Source organism: Rattus norvegicus, chromosome 17 (assembly GCF_021556685.1).
Source record: "Rattus norvegicus strain SHRSP/BbbUtx chromosome 17, alternate assembly SHRSP_T2T, whole genome shotgun sequence".
NCBI classification, from domain to species: Eukaryota; Metazoa; Chordata; class Mammalia; order Rodentia; family Muridae; genus Rattus; species Rattus norvegicus.
Window position 1 is genome coordinate 92,698,710 of NC_141550.1, and position 14,673 is coordinate 92,713,382.

The 14,673-nt window shown below is 43.0% G+C and overlaps 1 long non-coding RNA gene across 2 annotated transcripts in view; it reads left to right on the forward strand.

Moving 5' to 3' along the window:
- The first annotated feature begins 4,114 nt into the window (after positions 1-4,114).
- LOC148000325 (uncharacterized) overlaps positions 4,115-14,673 on the forward strand; it is a 69,454-nt gene continuing 58,895 nt past the window's right edge. For both annotated transcript variants that reach the window (XR_015641948.1, XR_015641949.1), the window contains exons 1-2: positions 4,115-4,165; positions 8,409-8,467. This is a non-coding gene — a long non-coding RNA (uncharacterized LOC148000325). The remainder of the gene's footprint in view (positions 4,166-8,408; positions 8,468-14,673) is intronic.

Genomic DNA, 14,673 nt, shown 5'->3' on the forward strand with positions numbered 1-14,673 from the left:
GACGAGCACACATGGCTTGCATGACATTTTGTTTTCTTCTTGAGGCAGGGGCTCATATATCGAAGGCTGACCTCACACTCACTTTATTGCTAATGATAACTTTGAATTTCTGATCATCTACTTCTGCCCGCAAGTGCTTGAATTATAGACATGTAACATCACATTGGTACATGCTGGGAACAAACTCAGGCCTTTTGGCATGCTGGGCAAGGTCTCTACCAACTGGGCTACATTCCAGACCATCCTTGACGTTATCTCTTAGAGACTTACTCTGTGTGTGTGTGTGTGTGTGTGTGTGTGTGTGTGTGTGTGTGTGTGTGTAGCTAGTGTTACATGCAGTCATGACTCACCCCATGTGAGGACTTGGAACTTAGCTTAAAAGGAGCAAGAGTTCTTAAGTGCTGAACCATCCCTCTAGCCCTGCTAGACAGTTTCAATCCAAGGCTAGAAATGCTAGTTCAGTGACACTTACAAGCACAACTGTGTTCTGGAGATGCATCGTGACCAGTTCAGATTCAAGACTGAAGGGCTGTGACAGTGATGGCTGAGATGATCAGCTGCCCCAGGCCAGTCATGAACAGTACTCACTCTGGAAATTTCTGGTGTATGTAAATTGTGTTTGGCTCGGTATGGTAGCACATCCCCCCTCCCCCTACTCAAGAGGTGAATTCAGGAGGATCATGAGCTGAAGAGCAGCCTCAGCTACATACCAAGTTTGAGGAGACTCTGGGCTATGTGAAGCCTTATATACCTAATCTCCACTAATCAGTTGTTTCTATCAGAGTATTTTTCATCTTAGTTCCTGGTGTAAAATCAGTAGCATTAGGAAGTTTTTTAGTTTTTGGGTCTTTTTTTCTACTGTGTTCAACTGGAGAGCGTTGGAAGCCATCATTTTAGCTGCTGTGTCCAAACCATAGAGTCTGTCCCAATACTTTAGGTAGAGCAGAGTTTCTACTGAACTGTGGACATAGGTAGAGAGGCAGGAGCTAACTCATGCCCTTCTACCTCGGCCTTCTGCTGTGCCTCTCCCCTTGCCCCTTCCAGGAAGACGAGTGTTTAGGAACAAGGGTATCTTTCTATCTTCTTACCAGAGACAAAGAGTTGGAGTTCCTCCTCTCCCTTCTTTTCTCTGTGTGGGGAAATGGCAGGCTCAGAGGTAGAAGGAACAGGATAGAGGTTCCCCTAGTCCAGTGCCTCTGGTGTGGCCACAAATTGGGCTGAAGTGACAAGTCTGCTTTGGTAGAGATGGAAATGAAGGGGCTTATCAAAAACATCTGGCTAGACAGTGTCAACAAGATATAGGTCAGCCTGGAAGATGTTCCTTTCATCCTCTGGGAGTTATGGGGTACATTGGAATGCTAGGGCTGGCATTTCCTAAGGCTCCATCATCCCTCTTTCTCTGAGCCTCACCTCCTGAGTTCCTTCGTACACAGTGATTTCCAGCACATTTCCCTGCATTTGTTTCTGCTCTAAGAAATAAGAGCTAAACCAGATATGGTGGTCCAGCACTTAGAAGGCAGAGGCAGTCAATCAGAAATTCAGGGTCATCCTCTGCTACAGAGTGAGTGTGAAAGCATCTTGAGCTACAAGACCCAGTGAAAACAGCCGATCATGCCATGGACAGCTTAATGAGAAAGTAGGCAACCAGTCACATCTGTGAAATGTTTAGAGCCCGCCCCCTCTTTCTGCTGGGAGCCTAGATCATTGATGCTCACAATATCTGACTTTCCTACTTATAAAAATATCTGTGTTTAGCAGCTGAAGAGATGGGCTCTGCTGTTAAGCACACCGGCTCCTCTTGCAGAGCAAGAGTTTCCAGGGTCCACATCGAGATTGATAAGCAAACTCTGTAACTCCAGTTCTAGGGTATTTGTCACCCTCTTCTGACCACTGCAGGCACCATGCATTCATACCAATAAATCTGAAAAAAATCATTGAAACGACTGCATTTGGTCATCAGCTGCCACTTTAAATATATCTGGCAATAAAATAAGTTGGACATCGATTTACTAACAGTGAAACAGAAGTGATAGGCAAGACTCACTGTAGACAAGGTTGATTGGAGTTCACACTGGGTGTGTGTCTGTGTGTGTGAGTGTGTGTGTGTGTATGTGTGTGTGTGTGTTTTCACACAGTGTGAACACAGTGTGCACACACGTTGTTGATAAATTATGGGGTTTGGAGCTACCACTGAAATTTCCAGGCTTTTGTGACTAAGAGCAAGGCATTGGACCAGGGACACATAGGATATTGGTAGAAAGTAAGGGATGTTTTCTTCTCTTATTAAGAAAGAAAAGTTTGAGCCAATCTTGGAGTCAGATCAAAGGCTCAAAGTATGAGTCATGGGGGTTGTGCATCTTTATAAATCATTTACACAGATCCTACCTTTCCTCAAATGCCTATGGTATGGGATTTTCTCAGACATGTTCTAATTGTTATATGTATCCTTTGGTTGAGAAAATGGGGGTTCCACGATTTTTCTGTCCTTGATTGAAATCTCTCCACCTTACACTTCTGCTCCTTGATCAAGCCATAGACTATTTAACTTTTGATTGTATTATTTGGGAAGATGTTTAAAGCTGCCAAAGTATAACAAATATGTCGGTATATCTTTGACTTTCCCCCATGCTTCTGTTATCTCACAGCTGTGACTGGAAGATTAGGAAGGATGGCCACTAATGTGTCAAATTCCTAGAGCAGGATCGTCCTGTCACTCTTAGGTTTAGTTAGACTGTCTGTAGTGAGGCTCAGATATCCTATTATTTAATTTGTAGTTCCCACACTCAGAAGAGATTGGCATATTAAAGTACATAACCTTAACAGTCCTCAGAGAAAGCCAAAGCTGTGCACAAGTTAAAGTGACAAAGTCCAATTTTATCCAGGGTAGTATAACAAAAGAGACCCAGGTACTGAGCTGGTCTGTGTTCTAAACACACGAGAGATACATAGGGATGTATAGTCAAGAAACATGGAGCTCATGGTTGATACCAACATGGGTCAATTTTAGTAACCCCAACCTTGAAAGCTTCCTGCTGAAGGCAGGAAGCATGCACAGATATCAAGGGTGGGGACAGAAACATTTCTGTAAGATAGGGAGGGGGTGATTGTGTATATGTGGGTTCTTGCTAAACTGCCTTGGCGACTGCTAAAGCTGGAGTGTACAAAGATGTGAACACAAAGCTCACCGGCCAAGGAGCAGGTTCAAAGTCTGACTAAAGTTTGATTTGTGTAAGAATCTGTGTCAGGTGCCCGACTGTATGCAACGTAATTGGACAGGGCTACGAAGGGTTTTATAGCTGGACCCAGAATTTTTCAAGAATCTCTCTTTCCCTACAGAAATATAAGGTTGGGCCCCAAAGATATCTGAGGATAGCCCTGCTGTCATCTCGGTGAAACTTTACTCATCCTTTTTAATCCTATGACCTCCAGCAGATGATGGGACAACAGTTCATTGTACATACTGACCATGAACAAAATAAAACCAAAACCAAAAACAAGGAGAAGTATATTCTGATGCAACTCTGAGTGAATACTGCATAGGAGTACAGATTCGGGTTTCCCAGAATTAATGACTCTATTGGGGAAGAGGTTGGCATGAGGTCTTATAGCCTTCGAACAAAAGAACATAAGTCAATACACAAATACAGGGGAAAGAACATTTGGTGGGCAGCCTACAGCACAGCAGGAAAATGTCCCGCTGATGATATTCTTCTTTTCCGCATTACTGAAAAGCCAGTCGTTGGCTGAGTTCAACAATACATTTCAAATGTTTTATATAACAGGCCCAAAGATCCTAGGTCAGCTACAAAGGTTGGTAATAAGTTTAAAGACCCCAAAGATAGTACAAGATAATTTTGGCTACCGATGATTCATCCCCTGCTTAGTGCTCCAGTACTATTCAGGCACTTTGAGCAGTCTTCAACACAGATGTAGTTTTTCCAGTGAACCTGCACTTACATTAGAAACAAGAGACTTGGTGCTTTTAGAAGCAGTCACTGGGAGGGGTGGGACTCAGAGATGAGGCACGAGGCCCGCCCCTCTGCAGTGGTCCCGCCTTCTTCCTCTCATTGGCTGAGATTCCCAGCGCGTCACACTGGCGACCAGGTTGTGCCCGCCCTCCCAGCAGAGAGGGAATCAAAGCGCAGGAAAAGGCGCCTGTGTGCAGGTATAGAGATCTAGTCTGGGTCAGGGCTAAGGAAGGTGTGGAAACCCTGTTTCCTTGGTTACCTAAGAGAGCGGAGTAACAGCTCTGGTTGACCAGGCAGGTTAGGCAGGTCGGGATTCCCTTGCCAGGGTGATATCCCGCCTCGGACCACAGAGCTGAGGTAAAGAAGGGAGCAGGCTGCTTTAGAGGATCAGGGTCTCGACCTCACCAGGGCATGGCGGGAAGGTGGAGGGCTACTCTGCCGGGTTGTACCGCGCCAGGGGAAAGGTTGGTGGCCAGTGCTTGTCCTGCCCGGGTTCACTGAACTTGAGCCCTGCATGATTGCTTACTGAGGCGGTCCCTTGGCCCCAGGGCTCTGGCAGTGGTGCGGACCCCATGCAAACTTTACTAAGCAGGGGGCTGGTTCTGCAGGCCAGAGCCCTCAGGGGTCTCTTCACCCAAGGTAGTCTCAACTGGAAGTTCCCTACCCTCAGCCTGCCTGGTCCTTCCCAGCAGGTGATTGAGGGAACTGACAGGTTGAGGGTGTCTCACTTTGAGCCTTGGGCCCATCTCATTCTCACTCAGGTGCTCCAAGTTCCTGCTCTCCTTTCCCTGCCTGTGACACCTGCTACTGCACTCCACACACCACCCTTCCTGGTTCATGCTCATCTCTGGAGAGGTGGCTGAGATGCTAATATTATAGGGAAATGAACCAGGGAGATTTCCTGTGCCACCTGAAGCCAACATTCATGAAGGGTTGGAGCTCAGGCAGTCAGGAAAATTATCTTTTTCCAATCCTGAGAGAGACAAACAAATCAGCAAGTCATTCTTTTCTGTCTCTGTCTCTATCTGTCTCTCTGTCTCTCTCTAAAACACACACACACACAAACACAAACACACAACACAGACAGAGAGAGATCTGCTCTTGCATGATAGATGTGTGAGAAAAAAAAAAGTTGTTGGTTCGTGTTGAATACCATTTATGTTGAATTCTGGCGAGTATTTCTTTAAGCATCAAATTCATTTTCCATTTACTCCAGGGTTTGTTTAACAGATTGGTAAGGCACAGTGATTTGTGTCTTTTCTTCCTGAAGGCCCTTGGATGTTCTACCCTTATGTTAACTTCCACATCTAGTAACCTTATACTAATCCACACCTAGTAATCTTATAATAATAAAGATGTTGTTATGTAGTTAATTGGTAGGGGGTGTCTGTATGTAAAGAGCTTTGCAGGTAACTTTTCTGTTGCTCCTTGCTGTCATCCACATTTTTACTAATACATACAGACATTGAGAGACTTTGTGAGAGGACATGAGGGGGATGGGTTTCTCCAATTTAGTTTCCATTAAGATACTTCCCAAACAATAAATTTCATATACAGCATATGTATTTAATAAAGATCTGTTAAGTATCTATTGTGCAAGAGACACTTTTCAAAAGCAGGTGAATATCACCTCTTAGGACAGCTGTCTTCTAGAAGAAATTCAGATCATAAATAAATAGAATATGCCCTTGTCAGATGATGTTAAAGAACTTAAGAGAAAATGCAGGGAGAAGGCAGAGCCAGAAATGGGTTTCAATATGACTAGATGTCTTCTATACTTTTCAAAAAATATTTTACGCATGCGAGTGTGTGTGTCTATGTGCGTGTGTGTGTGTTTGTGTGTGTGTGTGTCTGTGTGTGTCTGTGTGTGTATACCTGGTTGTGAGCATTGTTCGCATGCACAGTCTAGAGGAGGAGTTCAGGAGTCCTGCTCTATCATTATCCTGCTTAGTCCTTTGAGATGGTGTCTGAACTTGAAGCTAGGTTGGCATGCCAGCACCAATATTTTGTCTACAGCTCTCAAGGCTTTGGTTTAGAGGCACATATGTAGTCAGATGTGATTTTTATGGAGATTTAAACTCAGGTTTATGTTTGCCCAGCAAACACCCATATACACTGACCTAGTTCCCTTAAGGCTAATTGTATATAACATCTTTTTCTCTAAATTTGCTCCTTTTTTATTTATTTTTATTATTCATTTTAATTTTTATTGGGTATTTTTACTTACATTTCTCTTTTTCTTTTCTATTTTTTTAAAATGTATTTACATTTCAAATGTTATTCCCTTTCCTGGTTTCATATCCATAACCCCCATCCCATTCACCCTCCCAGTTCTTTTATAATTTTTTTTCCTCCCCAAACATCTCCCTTTCCTGTCTCCCTGCCCTGAAATTCCTCTACAGTGAGAGGTCCAGACTTGGCAGGACAAAGGGTTTCTCCTCCCATTGGTACCCAACAAGGCCATGCTCTGCTACATGAAGCTGGAGCCATGGGTCTATCCATGTGTACTCTGTGGGTAGTGGATTCGTCCCTAGGAGCTCTGGTTGGTTGGAATTGTTGTTTTCCTGGGGGTTTTGTTTTATGATGGAACATCTTTTGGGAATACGGCCAGGAGAGGTATAGCAGGGTCCTCAGATAGTCCAATTTTCAATTTTCTGACGAACCTCCAGAGGGATTTCCAGAGAGGTTGTACCCATTTGCAATCCACCCAACAAAGGAGGAGTGTTCCTCTTTCCCCACATCCTCTCCACCATCTTCTGTCACCTGAGTTTTTATCTTAGTCATTCTGACTTGTATGAGATGGATTCTCAGGGTTGTTTCAATTTGCATTCCCTGGATGACTCCAGATGTAAGCTGAACATTTCTTTAGGTGTTTCTCCGACATTCGATATTCCTCACCTGAGAATTCTTTGTTTAGCTCTGTACCCCATTTTTTTCATAGGGTTATCTGACTCACTGGAGTCTAACTTCTTAAGTTCTTTGTATATTTTGGATATTAGCCCTCTATCAGATGTAGGATTGTTAAAGATCTTTTCCCACTCTGTTGGTTAAAGTCACACCATGGCATTATATATTATTTGGGACTAATATGAAGGGTATCATTTCCCTAATTTCTTTCTCAGCCTGTTTATCCTTTGAATAGAGGATGGCTACTGATTTGTTTGAGTTAATTTTATATCGAGCCACTTTGCTGTTTGTCAGGCTTAGTAGTTCTCTGGTTCAACTTCTGTGGTCACTTAAGTATACTATCATATCATCTGCGAATAGTGATATTTTGACTTCTTCCTTTCCTCTTTGTATCTCTTTGACCTTCATTTGTTGTCTGATTACTCTGGCTAAGACTTCAAGAACTATATTCAATAAGCAGCAAGAAATTGGGCAGCTTTGTCTACTCCCTGATTTTAATGGGACTGTTTCATGTTTCTCTCCATGTAGTTTGATGTTGGCTACTGTTTGCTGTATATTGCTTTTACTACGTTTAGGTACCGACCTTTATACCAGGACTTTTATTATGAAGGGGTGTTGAATTTTGTCCATTGCTTTCTCAGCATCTACTGAAATGATCATGTGGTTTTTATCTTTGAGGATTTTTTATAAAGTGAATTCTGTTAATGGACTTCCACATATTGAACCATCCCTCTCTTCCTGGGGTGAAGGCTACTTGATCATGACGGTTGTTCATTTTTATGTATTCTTTGATCCTGTTGCGAAAATTTTATTGAGTATTTTTGCATTGATATTCAAAAGGGAAATTGATCTGTAGTTCTCTTTATTTGTTTGGTCTTTCTGTGGTTTAGGTATAAGTAATTGTGACTTCATAGAAGGCGTTTGGTGGTGCTTTCTCCCTTTCTATTTTGTAGAATGGGTTGGAGAGCATTGGTATGAGGTCTTCTATTAAGGTCTGATAGAATTCTGCATTAAACCCATCTTGTGGTGGGCTCTTTTTGATTCACAGACTTATAATAACTGGTTCTAATTCTTTAGGAGTTATGGGGTAATTTCAGTAGTTTATCTATTCCTTGTTTATCTTTGGTACTTGGTATTTGTCTAGAAAACTGTCCATTTCCTCCAGATTTTTAAGTTTGTTAAATTTGGCCTTTCTTAATAGGATCTGATGATTTTCTTTAATTTCCTCAGATTCTCTTGTTATGTCTCCCGTTTTCTTTCTGATTTTGTTAATTTGGACACACTCTCTGTGCCCTCTGGTTAGTCTGTCTAAGAGCTTATCTATCTTATTGATTTTCTCAGAGAACCAGCTCTTGGTTTTGTTGGTTCTTTGTATAGACCTTTTTGTTTCTACTTGGTTGATTTCAGCCCTGAGAATGATTATTTCCTACCTTCTACTGCTCTTGGTTGCAGTTGCCTTGTTTTGATCTGGAGATTTTAGGTGTGCTGTCAAGCTGCTGATTTGTGCTCTCTCCTGTTTTTTGCTTTTTTCAGGCAATCACAGCTATGAGTTTTCCTCTTTGCACAGCTTCAATGGTGTCCCATCAGATTGGGTATGTTGTACCTTCATTTTCATTTAACTCTAAGGAGTGTTCTAATTTCTTTCTTTATTCCTCCTTGACTAAGGTATATGTGTGTAGAGCATTGTTCAACTTCCATGTATATGTGGGTGTTCTTTCATTATTATTATTATTGAACATCAGCCTTAGTCTGTGGAATATGATGGATTGCATGGGATTATTTCTATCTTCCTGTATCTGTTGAGGTGTGTTTTATGACCCGTCATATGGTCAGTTTTTGAGAAGATACCATGAGGTGCTGAAAAGAAGGTGACTCTGGAGTCTGACTCCTTGGTCCCTGGTTTCCAACAGGGCTCCTGTCAGGACTGTGGCCCTGTCTGTAGCAGACCTCCTGTGAGGGCCTTCCAACTGGAGGATATTCAAAGGGGCAGAGAAGCTGCTGATATGTTGCGCAGGCTGCAGTAGATCTCCTGGGAGGCCTTCAGACTGTGGCGTCTTCAGAGGAACATTCAAACTGTGTCCTGCGTGAAGCTGTTCTGGGGACACAGATGGAGGGGGGTGACAATGGACTGTGGTTTCTCTTTCCTTGAGGGCAGCCACAGGACAGGGAGGCCTTTTATTGATTTTGGCAACTGCCCTGCATGTCACAGAGACCCTGGGAGGCCTCCAGATTGTGGTGTCAATTCCCCAGTTGCCCTGTATAAAGAGGACATCTTGGGATGCCCTCACCTGTGGTGTCCTGTGTGCATTACATCTCCTGGGATGTCTCAAATTGTGTTGTCAGATGCCCTGGGTGTAGCAGATTTCCTGGGATGCCTCAGCATGCGGTATCAAATGTTCTGAGTGCAGTAGTTCTTCTGATACACGTCAGGATATTACGTCTAATGTTCAGAGTGCAGTGGATCCTCTGCTAAGCCTCAAGATATAGTATGTTCCAGGAAGCAGACTAGCTAGCAGTCTGTCCCTGCAGAAAGGTCGAGGCAGAAAGTCTGTCTGACATTTTCGTTAGTGAAAGTCACTGCTGGTTTATCAGACTCTGTAGGACTAAATTCCTCATGTGAAAAAGGCGTTATTTCAAGGGTGAGGTTACACTTCCACTGGTGTGATCAAACCATGAGAATCTGAAGATTCAAAATTCTCATCTTCAACAGGGTCCTTCCACACACCCCATTTCAAGTGATAGGATCCCATTCTTTGTCAGTTAATGTCTTTACTGTAACTGCTGAAGCTTGAATTTTCACTCCAATTCAGCCAAACTAAAGAGGACTGAAGTTTGATGTTCTGCAACTCAAGATCTATGACTGCTAAAGAAAACTTTTCTCCAAGGACACACTTAGTAAATTTTACACTGTTTACTTGCATCTGGAGCCATTTAATTTTATCATACAGCTCATTCGTTTCCTTCATCCATTTTTCCAGAGATACTAACAGCATCAAGCCAGCAAAATCATTTTCTGTTTTTCCTTCAACTTGTAGAAAATTTTGTATACCTAATCACCAAAGTCATGAAGATAATCAAAGGCATTGGCTTCTTTAAGTTTGAAAGACAGTATCAACCACAGATCTTCAATATTTTCTGACCCCCAGAAGAGAGAGTATGTGTGGAGGTTTCAGTAGTTGTAGGAGCTGGTGAATTATTAAACCAACTCCACATTCTTAAAAGTCTCGTATTTACACATCTGCTCCTCTGGAACCATTCCAGGTACCAACTTATGTATTGCTCAGAGTTCTCTAGACTCACAGAATTTATAGGTAGTCTCTGTATAGTAAGGGAACTTGTTGATGACATACAGTCTGTAGTCCAACTCCCCAACCATGGTCAGCAGCAGCTGTGAATGGTGTCCAAGGATATAGCAGTGTCTTAGTCCCACAAGACAGGCAGGCTAAGAAGAGAGAACCTTCCTTATTCCAAAGTCCTTATGTAGGTCTCCAGCAGAAGGTGTCTGGAACTTGCTTTGTCCCAGATGACCTTGAACTCTAAGATTGCCTTGCCTTAGTCTCCTGGAATTCATAGGCACTATGCCCCAAGATCTCCATGCCAAGATACACGTCAAATACTTCTATCTCCCAGCCTTAAGATCAGTATCAAAGGTGAACCTTTCAATTCTGAATTGTAGTTCATTCTGGATATAGTCAAGTTGACAACTAGGAATAGCCACAATAGATATGTATGCACTTATTTGTGTGGATGTGTGCATGTTGAGTGTCCATGTAGAGACTAATTTGTTGGGCTTCACATTTTTAAGAGTATTAAAAGTTTTGACTCTCCACTTTCATCATATTGAATTTCATTGTCTTCATTGTAATGTGTTGTAGTGTTCCCTGGTCATACATGCACCTCATCTTGTGAGGTCCGAAATGAAGCTCTTCAGGGTCTCTCCAGTGAGACTCATGGAAACAGTGATCTATGCAGTAGCAAGAGTAATTTAATCTGGCATGCCTGGGTCTTCCCAGGTCAAAGGAGATGACCCTGAGCAGTCTCTGATAGGGAGTTATATACCTTGAAAACTATTGGGACAGAATTCAAACATTGGTAACTAGGCAGGGTATTAATGATGGGGTGAAGTGACATTCAAGCTGACTCGTGATCAGTGGACCATTGTGGACTTTCCAGTTGGCACAGTTGGGAGTCAAGGAGAGGTCTGTGGAGTTACAGGTGGGTTTGTCTGACAGTCTGGCTTATAGATGCTCAGGAAACTAACTACTCCTTGGAAGGGAGGGGTCTGTGTGCATGGAGGTTTGTGGGGAAACTTTCCCACTGGCCTTAGATCGACCCCAACTATGACTCTTTCATTCCCCCATTGTCTTTTACCACAGCTACCATCTTGAAGCTTACAGTCCTCCAGCTTGTATTTTGCCTCCCTATTTGCAGCTACACCTAGTGTTGTCTTAAGATCATTAACTGGACTATATTAACTTAGCAAGGGTCCAGCTAGAGTACCTTCATAACGGGAAATTAAGACACACAGTCCATACAGACATATAGTTAGCAGGGACAATAGACTGAGGACTGAGACTGAGTCAACTTTGACTTGAGGGGGTTGGTGTGCGTTTGAACCTCTATTTTCCTACAGCTAGAGCCAGGTAGTCTCCTTCAGTGGAGGAGCAGGTCCGGCATGGTTGTAGTGCACCCAGGTGGTGACTGTGTTCAACAGGATGATGAAATGTCCTTTTCACCTCAGTTTAGGCTCATCTTGTTGAAATCTTAACTTGTGAGGTTTTGGAACCAGGCCTGCTTCATAGAGGGTACATAATTTAGGGCAAACATATTCATGAATCTATTGGGTAGCTCTGACCTTAAATATTAAATTATCATTTTTAAGTTCTGTAATAGCTGTCAACTGTAGGCTAGACACAATGGGGGCTAGAAGGCCATCTATATCTAATATAGGGCAGAGGGAAGGAGCATCATGCAGTCCCCACCAGTCTCCAAGGCTAATTTAATTAAGGTCTCTTTTAGAATTTTATTAATCTTTTTTAACTTTTCTGAACTCTGGGGATGATATGCACAGTGGAGTTTCAAACTAGTCCCCAAGACCTCAGCAAGTCCCTGACTTACCTGAAATACAAAGGCAGTCCCCATTATCTGATCCTATTACATTAAGTGCTCTAAACCTGGGTCAGCTGGCAAGCATTCAAGTTTGTCATTTGTCAGTGACTCTGGATCTTTCTTGGAACAGTTCTTGTTAAAGAGGTGGGTACTGTTACCTTACCTTTAGTCGATCGTCATGAGCCCATTTGATTTCTTTTTCTACATATATCAGCTGTTCTGGGCAGTTTTGCTAGGACAGTGGCCAATCTAGAGATGACTCTTTACTTTAAGGTTGCATCCTAAGCAGCCTTATCAGCCCAGCTGTTATCTCTAGCCATTGGATCTTTTGGCAAAGGTTTCCATGCACATAGCAGTTGTAAATGCCTATCTGGCTGTCCCTGAAGATGTTAACAACCAGTCCTCTTCCCATGATGAGGGCCTGTTTTAATGTTCTTAGTTTGACCATTTGAAATGAAGTGCTTGGAGGAAGACACTGAGTCCAGATTACCTCCATTTGTATTGTCACCACTGCCCCTGCCCTCCTCTGACCCCCATGGATGAAGCTGTTTCTGTCCATAACCCAGGTCTGTTCTGTTTCTGACAAAGGAGTGTTCCTCAAGTCAGGTCAGGTACTGAACACCTGTGCCACAACCTCGTCACATTGATGGAGTGGACAGTCCCAAGTCAGGGTCAGGTGGGAGAGTTGCAAGGTTTAGGAAAACAGGTGGTAGAAAACATCTCAGCCAGTGAAAACTCTGATAATGAAGCCTGTAGGCATTACTGAATCATCAGTCAGAATTGTAGGGGTAGTCATGAGTGTCAATGTAAATTTTTTGAAGGTTTGAATTTCTTTTGTCCTGGATCAGGTGGTTTGTTGGCTGGAAGTGGTCTAATTAATTCTTTCTATCGTGATCTGCACTCTTCTACAATCTCCCTGCAACTTAACTTTTCTCTAACATTTGGTACGAACTTAATTGATGAAAGTCAGGGCTATCATATGAGAATTTTGTTTGCTCTTATTTAATATCATATGTGAACCTGTGACAAATTATTATTGAGATATGCTTATAGAGCCTGGTGGCAAATCTGGAGACACTCCCTACCCGTTATTGAATTGAAGCCCTAATCTGGGTGGGTTCCTTGTGGGGCCAGGAGCCATTTGTAAGCTCTGTTGAAAGATACTTTTGCCCACATGGAGCCTCTCCTGTCAGGGATGCTGGATGCCAGTTTGCACTGTGTCAGCAATGAGCAGAAGAGCAGGGAAAAAGGGGTTAAATCCTTGTGACCTTGTGAGCCATGAAACTCTGAACCAATCCTAAAGAAAAAGAGAATTCAACAAGTGTCTGCTGGGCATTAAACTCAGGAGCTCTGGAAGAGCACACAGTTCTCTTCACCTCTGTGCCATCTCTCCAGCCCTAAGGCTGATACTGTCAATAATGAAGGAGCTGGGTGCTGGGCTGAAGTAGGCTTTTGTTGTTTCTAGTGAAGAAGAAGTGTTTAGAAGGTAGGGGTTGGGGAGGAGGGAAAATGTCTGAAACATTTTATCCTCTATTGCTGACACCTTGGGGAGTTAAAAGGTCTCTCTCCTGGTGGCCATTTAACATCAAAAGCAGGCCACTCCAAGTTTCATTAAGTGGTCCTTAGTCCTAAATTCTTGAAAATGACTCAGAATAAGGTTAAGATGAGAAACCAATTGGTCCCATGTCCAAAATTTTCATCAGTCCAAGTCCAAAACATGAAAGCAAGAATGCAACAAAAGAACAATTAACACACAGACCAAGTGTCCCTTTTCAACGGCGAAGTACTCGGACCAACCCATCTCTGCCATGGATGGGATAACTCAGGCTATCTGCTCCTGCCAGAAGTGAGATGCACACAGGTTCTGGTGACTTTGCTGCCCTACACTGGATCAAAGTTCTCTGACATTGCTGGCCTCTTGCCAGATCAAAGTACTGTTACCTAGCCTCTGTGAGCCCTCCTGATGCTTGCAAGCAAGAAAAGAGCCAAAACCAGAACACAATGAAGCTAGATAGAGAGAGCACAGAGAAGTCAACCTCAGTACATAGCTGTAACTGCCACTACTCCCTTTCACCACTCTCCCATGGGTCCCACAGAAGAAGCAAGTTTCCAGTTGAATACACCAATGTGAGGTCCAAACTGAACCGATTCAAGGACCTCTTGATTGAGATTCATGGAGACAAGTCATCTATACAATAGCAAGAGGAGTTCATTCTGCCTTATTGAGGCCTTCCCACTTAAAGGGAGGTGACCCTGAATAGACTTTGACAGGGAGTTATATACCTTTCTAACAATTGCTGCAGAATTCAAACAGTTGGTAAATAGGCAGGGTATTATTGATGGGCGAAGTGACCTCCTACTGACTAGTGATCAGTGAACCATTCCTGCTTTCCCAGAGGGGAAGGAGAGGTGAGTTGGAAATCACAGGTAGCTTTGTTTAACAGTTTGGCTTGCAGTTCTGTGGGAACTGACTATTCCCTGGAAGGGAGGGGTCATTGTGCTTGAAGGTTAGCAGTGGAACTTTTCCACTGGTCTTCAATTGACCCACAACTCTGGCTCTTTGAAGAGTGAGTCTTTCCCACAGGCAGTGGTCTTTGTTGTAGTAGAATCAAAGATGGGGGGGAGTATAGAAAGGAGGCAAAAGAAGAAAATAAATAATTTAGGTTAAATAAAAGTGGCAAGAAACCAT